Source organism: Lagopus leucura, unplaced genomic scaffold, assembly GCF_019238085.1.
Source record: "Lagopus leucura isolate 7727_CA_CO unplaced genomic scaffold, USGS_WTPT01 Super-Scaffold_100033, whole genome shotgun sequence".
Taxonomy (NCBI): Eukaryota; Metazoa; Chordata; class Aves; order Galliformes; family Phasianidae; genus Lagopus; species Lagopus leucura.
Window position 1 is genome coordinate 2,464,775 of NW_024962282.1, and position 8,431 is coordinate 2,473,205.

The window sequence follows — 8,431 nt, forward strand, 5'->3', positions numbered from 1 at the left end:
ATCCTCTTCTTAACTGGGCTGGGGCTCTCAACTCCTACCTGCCTGGAAGTGAACATGCACATGTTCTCAGGGCAGGACGACAGAGGTGTCTGAGTGCAGTGTTTCCCAGGAACTGTACCTGGCTCCAAATTAGATGAGAGCTAAGGAAAGAGTTGAGCACATGTGGGGTGGGGGGCAGAGATTTTTACAGAGAATAACTGACGACGCATCACCATGGACAGGAGCCTTAAGGGCAAAACACAGTGCTTGTCAGTTCACGTTTGTCTGGTCTCAGAAAAGAGGCATTTTCAGGCTCTGCATCATGATAGCTATAACAAGCTGAGTTGAGAGACTTCAGTACATGCACGGCTATGAGTATGGACACTGATGAGAAAGCTTATGTGTGCCTACTCGCATTCATTTCATACAAGTAGACACTTAGCTCATTCAAAAATACAGCTGGCATGATAAGCCTTTGAGAGTACGAAATACATATGAGGGTGTTCAGTTTCCAGTCAGGGTTATGCCATTTTTAATGGCCATATACTTACCCTGTCTGGTGCATTTATTCATTTCTGAGCACAACTAGATTCAATGATTTTCGTCATTTTTTTTCACCTCTGTTGACATTGTCTGACAAGACTGGTCAGGCTCAGGCTGCTCAGGAGAAATAAACTTTGGTGCCAGATTTCGAGCCATCAGCAGTGTTCCCTCTCATCTTTATTCTATTATTCTATTGCAAAGGAACTTTCAGCTCAGGAGCCACAATGGAAAGAAAACAACTCAAGCGCTTTTTCTTTTTTTCCCCTCCCCTTTTTTTCCATCTTGTGATCTTAACCCAGCTGGTGAGGGAGAAAATTCCCATGTGAGGCATGTGGGTGGAGCCCAATTGTGTAAGCTCCATCCTTGCAAACTGTTTGGCAAGGATCCGCTCGCTCACTTTGTTTTCCATGGCCGGATACAGGGGGAAGTCACATTCAGTGAATAAACAGCTGCCACCTGTAGCTCTGTGTGACATCAGAGGAACCCCAGGGCTGGGGAGTCACGCTGTGCTCTTGATCTCCAGAAAAGCTTGAGATAGGAGGGGTATGTACTCATCCCCATGTTCTTCTTGCCTTTGGAAGGTTTTCCAGGACACAAAGCAGATGGGTTTAGGAGTCTAAACCACAAGAGGCCCTTGAGCACTGCTTTAGTTATGAGCAGGTTACTATCAGGAACTTTCAAGTCCTACTTGATCCTGAAGGCAGACTTTGCTTGGTTTCTCACTGTGGTCAGAAATTTTGCTGCCAAGGACTACTCTGTTTACAAGTCTTAAGTACCTCAAAAATCCTACAAGGAATAGCAAGAGAATGCAAAGAGGAAGACCTTACTAACCTTGTCACTGACATTTGTAGGACATCCACCACATTTCTCCTCTCCTCTCTGCGGTAGAGGTTAAATCAATCTCCATTCCTATGCACCTTCCTGTTCATATATAAAGGAAGAAAAAAAAAAAAAAGAGCATATCACTAATGCAGCTAATTCTCAGTATCTTGAAGCAATTGACACAAGTACATGAATTAACTCATCACTTTATATCACTCGAGGCAAATGCGCTATTTGGAGTACCTCTTGGTAAGACTGAGCAATTTAAGATCCATTAGTATTTGGAATATTCTGCTTCATTAAAACCACAGTCATCCCTAAATGTAAATGAGTGGAGAGAAAGAGCTATCAACCTCTTGGTTGTGGTAGACGAACTTAAACTCTCTATATTAACTCTCTATATTGCAAAGTACCGTAAAAAGGTTTTAATATAAATACAAAAGAGGCCTTAGGTTTCCCCAAAAGGGGATTTCCTATCCTGGCTTCAAGTTTCTCATATCCTTATTAAGTTTGAACTACAGCGTAGATTGAATGGCGGAAAGCAATTCTGGTAGACAACACTGAAGTTTTTATTATCACGTTGGGATAGCTTTGCAAGACACTGAGTCTGTTGTATTCTGCTACTTACATCCCCATATCCTTTCTCCTTGATAATAGCGGCAGTGTCTAATTTTGTGGGAGAGCTGGAATTATTATTTTTAATAATAATAATACATACTCTGTTTTCATTCAAAATTTCCAAATGATTTTTGATTCCAGGGCCCCTTACCTGGAGCTTGACCTGAAGAACTTTTAAGACCAAGCCAGATTTTCTTTCATTTATGATAATTCTATCCTTATAAGGCATTATAAATCAAAGATAAACCCAGGACTTTCAAATTTCAATCAGACTAGTGGTACATCTGCAGCTCACTAAACAAAATCTATTATTACAAGGAGTTGTTCAACACTTATGGCAAAAGAACAAGGAAAAAATTCTGAGATACTTCTAGAAAAATGTTCTTTTTCTTCTTAGCTCAGTTACATTCAAGACTCAAGAAGTTCCTCAACTTTACAAAGCTATTTTTGTCTAAGCAGTAAAGGTAGGGATGTTACAGAAGTCACAGAGATTTCTGGAAAAAAATGAAGTTCTTTCAGAGTAGCACCTAATTTAGTCTTAAGTCTTTTCCAAAAGTTGAAACACACTTTCAGGGCACCAGACCTTACAAATCAAACAAGACTGGAATGTCTGCAGGTAATGGCTGCAAACTGAAGGAGAGCCAGGTGCTGTTTCACGGTGGAAGAATGAACATTTGATCCCTGCTCACACAGTGCAGCCTGCCTTCCCTCTTCACCAAAGGGGCCAGTCCAACTTTCCCCAAGGATGCTGATCTAAGGCGAAAATGCCCCCATCAGAGCAGTGGCTACAGATACATGTCCCTGCTGACACTACAGCTGGAAGGGACGTGCTGGGTGACTGCAGCCATGCAGTGTTCTGCCATTGGAAGAGAACCAGCTTCCTGACACAATTTGGGCACCTGTTTTAAGGACAGCTTGTGTCCAGCACACAGTGCTGAACTCACTGTTGCATTGGATGGTAGGCTTGTAGGCAGTTACATCAAAATCAAGAAGTATCCTGAGCATGCATCTTCAGAGCACAAAATGCATGTCAAGGCTACTGCACGGCCCCTGTACGTCTTAGACCAGAGTTACATTAACTCTGAGAAATTCAAAAATAGTTTCCATGAGCAAACAAAGGCATTGGACTCCTGTGCATCAGGATTAGTGTTTTGCAGCTGCAGGGAAGATACTTTATAATTAAGTCTGCACCCTCCAGCAGATCTCAGTTGGAAGTACCAGCAGTCTTTGGCAAAAACTGGTTTGAAATCAGCCCAGCTTCCGGCTGAATAGCTGTGCTGGTGAGGAAGAAAAGCCCGTGTGTTTCTATGGCTCCCACACAGCAAAAGCTTGCTTAGAATATCTGAAAATGTAGACCCAGTACATCTTTATTTGCTTGCTTTTCATTTCTTGGCAAGACTTATGATTCTTTTAAAAAAGAGCTTACTTACAAGAATGGTTGCAAAATTAACAATTAATTTTCTGTTCAAATGGATATGATGGACACAGTGCAAAATGGCCCACAAATAATGGTGTGGAACTGAGGGTAAATCTGAAATTCCTATGCTTTTTGCTTTTCTTGCTTACTGATAGGCTCATAGATGCAATGCTGGGGTGGAACTGCATGAGAAAAAAGAAGACTTGGGCTGGGCGGATTATAAGAACGATGTTGCAAAGGCCGTTGGCCTAAAGTTTGAGGCCAGCTATGGAGGATCCCACACCTGACTCAGAATGGAGATTGATCATCATGTGTCTTCATCCTTTTTCTCGTTGTCTAGTTGTTCAGGGAAGAATTGCAGAGTCCTTTAATGCTGAGTGGGTTTAAGGGCAGCTAGCTGATTATTGTCCTGAAGGTACGTAGTGCCTCACATCAGGAGGCTGCAGGTGGCTCCTGGCCAGAAGGGTGACAAGCGACACTGGAGCAGTGCTCCAGGGCCACCAGTTTTAGTAGCACAAGCAGACAAGTTACCTGTCCTTACTAAAGGGTGATAAGGTGGCATGGCACCTGGCACCAGACTCTTCTCACCTCCCACCATGTTTGGTGTTAGGCACAATGTCATGGCAAATTCAAAATAAAAAGTCCTAACCCACTGTGTGAAAAACTTCCTCCTAACATCTAACCTGAACCTCCCCTGTCTCAGTTTAAGATTTCTTCACACTGTTCTGTTCTACGTTCTTGGCAACTCTGAGAGCAAGAAAGGTTTCGAAGTGACTGAAAACAGTGCACACTTACAGCGAAGGACGACTCCTGCAGGATTTTGCCTATGTCCCCAGAGTGTCTGTGCCCCAGCCCATGGGCCAGCAGAGCCCTGCAGTGACAGTGCTGCTGCCCAGGCCCAGGAGGGGCATGCTGCTATCGCAGATGGCCCTTGCTTGCTGCATGCAGCCAATGGACATGCACCACTGAATGGTAGGCTGCCTGGCTGCAGGCTGGCAGGGCAATGGGGCTGGGTACTGCCATGCATCTGAATGGTGCTCCCAAGGACCTCAACAACAGGCTTCAGAGGTAGGCCAGCTATTCACTGCTGTGAGCAGGTACAGCTGTATGTGCATGCTGCTTTTTCTATTCTTATCAGTCTCTTTCATGAGCAGGTGCTGTTGTTGTTGCTTTTCACACTGCTTGCGTAAATCATCTTTTATTTTTCTATATATTTTTTTTCACCTAATGCAAGGATTGGGCGCTTAATTGCTATCATTTTGGACAGACTTTCTCCTTTGCTTATCTGTGACTTTTCCAGCAACATGGTAGCAAGGAAGTCTCTAGCCACTTGGCAGTACTAGTCACAATGCTCTCCTCTGTTTCCTCATAGCAGAAAGCTGTCTGTGCTGTCACTGGAAGAGACCATATGCTTAGAAATCCTCTGTTGCTTTTGTGCCCCATATAGCATTTCTCTTTCTTCCCTTAGGGAGGAGCAGTCACAAAGAGTCCCCTTACTTTATGTTAAGAAGTGGAAGCATTTACTGCGATAGTAGTGCTGCCCTTCTCAAAAATGCCAAGAGACAAAGAAGTCTGAGCTACTCTAACTATTGAGATTGAAACAGAAGTATAGGAATATCTATCTGTCTTTATTTATTTGTATATACATTTCTCATTCTCATATTATTTTTTTTCCTCTGGTAACCTGATATTCCTTTAAGTCTATTCCTTTGTTGCATTTTGTCTTCACTTCCTGTCAAATTATTTCATCTTATTTAGCTTCACCTGCCAAAATACATGAGCTAATTCTCTCTGTGATGACCTGCCACTGCTTTTCAGTCTCCAGTGACAGGGTGCAGCAACTGCATGCCTGCAAAGCCTGTGCCGTGAAAATCACCTGGGCACCTTTACATTCACATAAGCAGAGAAGACAGGCTCAGACTGAAATGCCTCGACCAGCTTAGCTCTGCTCTCTGGTGCTGCCCAACAGGCAGCCTCTGCTCATGAGCACGGCCCTTTCACAGCTTTCAACCCTGGGCTGCAGGATGATGAGTGGGTCTGAGCTAGCGGACAACACCATTTATTTGAATTCATCCTCACTAATTGTAAAGCGCTCAGTCTCCAGGGAAAGTTACGTAGTGTTACTCCCTGAAAAAAAATCCATAATTTTTTGTATAATGAGCGTTCTGAAATCATTTCTTACTCTATGAATTGACTGCATACTACCTGAATACTACCTGAATAAAGGCAGCAGCAAAGGAGTGAACTCCTTATAATATTATGGTGCTTATTTGTGTTGCTGTGATTCTGGATGTTACCCTTTATCTGACTTTTAACTCTGCATGCAGAGCTATGATAGCCCTGTGCCACCCTGCAGCACAGAAGATCCTTGCTTGGTCAGCCACATGGTTGTCCAGCAAGTCCTCACTTGTGCCTGTGATATCCTTTTAGACCTCATGGGTAAACAGATACCTCTTTCATCTCCCCAGCAGAAGTGAGTGAGTGAGAATTGGTGTTACACAAGACTTTGTGTTGATGCTGTTCAAAGTGGTGAGTTTTATCCTTAATGTTATACTGAGGGAACACATGTGGTGACCAGTGATTGATTATCTTCACAAAGCTCATTTTCACTCAGCAGTGGTGAGTTTCAGAAGGGTGATAATAATGGATATCACTGGCTAAGTTCTCTCTCACACGTTGTCCACTGTCCTGTGGAAATCAAAAAGTGATTAATTCCTCTAACAGCTCTTAGGGTACTTGGAAAACATCAACATCAAGTGGTAGGTACTGCAAATTTCCGTATGGGAATAAAAGTCCATGATAGATCCCCTTTAACAGCAACAGCTGAGGAAAACACATACTGGAAAAATCCCTGTAGGGAAATGAGCTTACTAATGAAAACAAAACCCTCAGCAGAGATCCGGGATATCCACAGACCAGAGATGAACAAGGAAGGCACATCTAACCTGTGAGCTAGAGCTTGCGTGCTTGAAGAAACAGAACTGAAGCTAGAGGCTTTGGAGGGATGCTTGACTGACCTTGCAGATGCAGGCTATACAGCTTGAATAAGGAAAAAATAGATGGCTTGTGTTATCTTTCAGATTGAGGAAATAGTCCTCTTTGGGAGAGTTTAGCCAAGACGCTTCCAAGCATGCACTTTTCTTTAAAAGGAGACAAACATAGGGATTTCCAGGGAGCTGCAGAATGGTGAAGGTAATACCTGAGGATGGTTTGCCAGTGCCAGTTTGTCAGAAAGGCATCAGGACACCTTTCCCTAGGGCAAAATGTCCACTAGAGGAGAAGGATGCAGGGGCAGATGCAGGCGCACCCTCCCATCTAAGGGGGACAAATGAGCATCTTGCTCCTACTCCTAAGTGGCACCGACTGCAGAGGCAACAGTGTGGGGTTAGGGCATGGTTACAGCTCATCTTCTCCTGCTTCCACATAAGAATAGGCAGCTGCTCAACCCCCTGCCCCTGACACACGCCTAAGCCGTCACAGTGTGCACGGTGTCGGTAGGAAATTGGAGTAATGAGGCTCAATGAAGCAGCTCCCCATACAGCCATGGATGAACTTGCCCCAGCAAGAGTACCCAGATCCACTGGCTCACTGGGGTGGTCGTGTGATGTGCAGATGGTTCAAAGCCATTTGTAGGGAGCTGAAGATTCCTCCCTGTGGGACACACTTGCCCTTTTGAGCACCAAAAACACAGGGTGTAGCCAGGGGAGCCACAAAGACAAAGGATTTTAACATCATCCCTTTTGTTTTCATACAAGCCTGTTTAACGAGAAGCAAGAATAAGCAAGAGGAGGAAAAGCCAACACCTCTTAAAACATTAGAAAGGCTTTGGCTGATGTGGCTCACTTCTACTATAAAATTTGGGTTTCATTTAGCTTTGCTTTCATCAGTGTGTATGCAGGACAACACTCACCTTCACTTTGGGGGCGAGCATAGCACTGTGTCTTCTCCTTCTGAAGCAAGTCTTTGGTGCTGAAGGTAAACGTGGTGGCTGGGATCTTTGCAGCCTTTTCCCAGGGGTATATACAGAAATATATCTGAAAAGATAAACCATTTGTTCCTATTAGGAGTACTTAGGGAGGGGAAAAAAAAAATAATAAAAAAAAAAATCAGTCTTGTTTAAGTCTAGCATCATTATTTTTTTCCTTTCTTTTTGCCAGGGATTTTTTTCTCCAGCTGCGTTCACATAAACTGTGCTCCCAAACTTCCAGCCATGATGGAAATAAGAAGAGGGCCTCTGATCTCTCTGAAGTTAGGCCACTGAAGCTTCACTTACTTCAGGGAAGTGATGCTGCTTACAGTAGACTTCACATTTTTTGCAGTGACATGCAAGTCACTTAGTTGAATTTTGTTATAACGGCATATAAAGTTTGCAGAACTGTACATGCAGAACCACAGAACTGTTTGAGTTGGAAGAGAACCTTAGAAGTCATCTAGTCCAACTCCCCCGCAACAAACAAGGACATCTGCAGCTCGATCAGGTTGCTCAGAGCCTGGTCCTATATATGTATGCATATATCTTAAGCTTGTAGTCATAATTAGAGAAGCAGTACTGCTCATTGCAGACCCCCAATCTCAGTTGGACAGCTGTGTAGCAGAGTGACCATGGTAGACAGCAGTGAGGCACTTTGGACATGGGTTTGGACAGGGAGGGGGCTGAGGTGGCACCCTTACGAAGGGGCATTCAAAGCAGGAAATGACAAGTCTAATTAATTCCAGGCTCCCAGGTATTCTGAGAAAGGTTATTGACTGACAGAGAGACAATGTTTGCATAATTACCCAAACATGTAGCCTTTGAATAATAATAACATCGTTATTCTCTGAGATACATTTTATTTTCAGGAATGACCTGATAACAGCAGAAACAAAATACTCAATTTCACAGTTACATCGAAACAAAAATAATTACAGAACACATACAGAAATTAAAATCTATTACAGGCAATTTGTGCTAGAAACTAAACATCCCCTGAAGCTTGACAATCTCAATCATTTCAGTTTGGTTTGGCTATGGTTGGCTATCTTCTCTGCATCACTAGTTAGGCCTGAGACCTA

At 43.4% G+C, this 8,431-nt stretch overlaps 1 long non-coding RNA gene across 1 annotated transcript in view; it reads right to left on the reverse strand.

Annotated features, from left to right (window-relative positions):
- LOC122185950 overlaps positions 1 to 7,388 on the reverse strand; it is a 16,403-nt gene extending 9,015 nt beyond the window's left edge. The window contains exons 1-2 of the long non-coding RNA XR_006181001.1: positions 7,290 to 7,388; positions 1,354 to 1,443 (exon numbers count right to left, since the gene is read on the reverse strand). This is a non-coding gene — a long non-coding RNA (uncharacterized LOC122185950). The remainder of the gene's footprint in view (positions 1 to 1,353; positions 1,444 to 7,289) is intronic.
- Between the last annotated feature and the right edge of the window lie 1,043 nt (positions 7,389 to 8,431).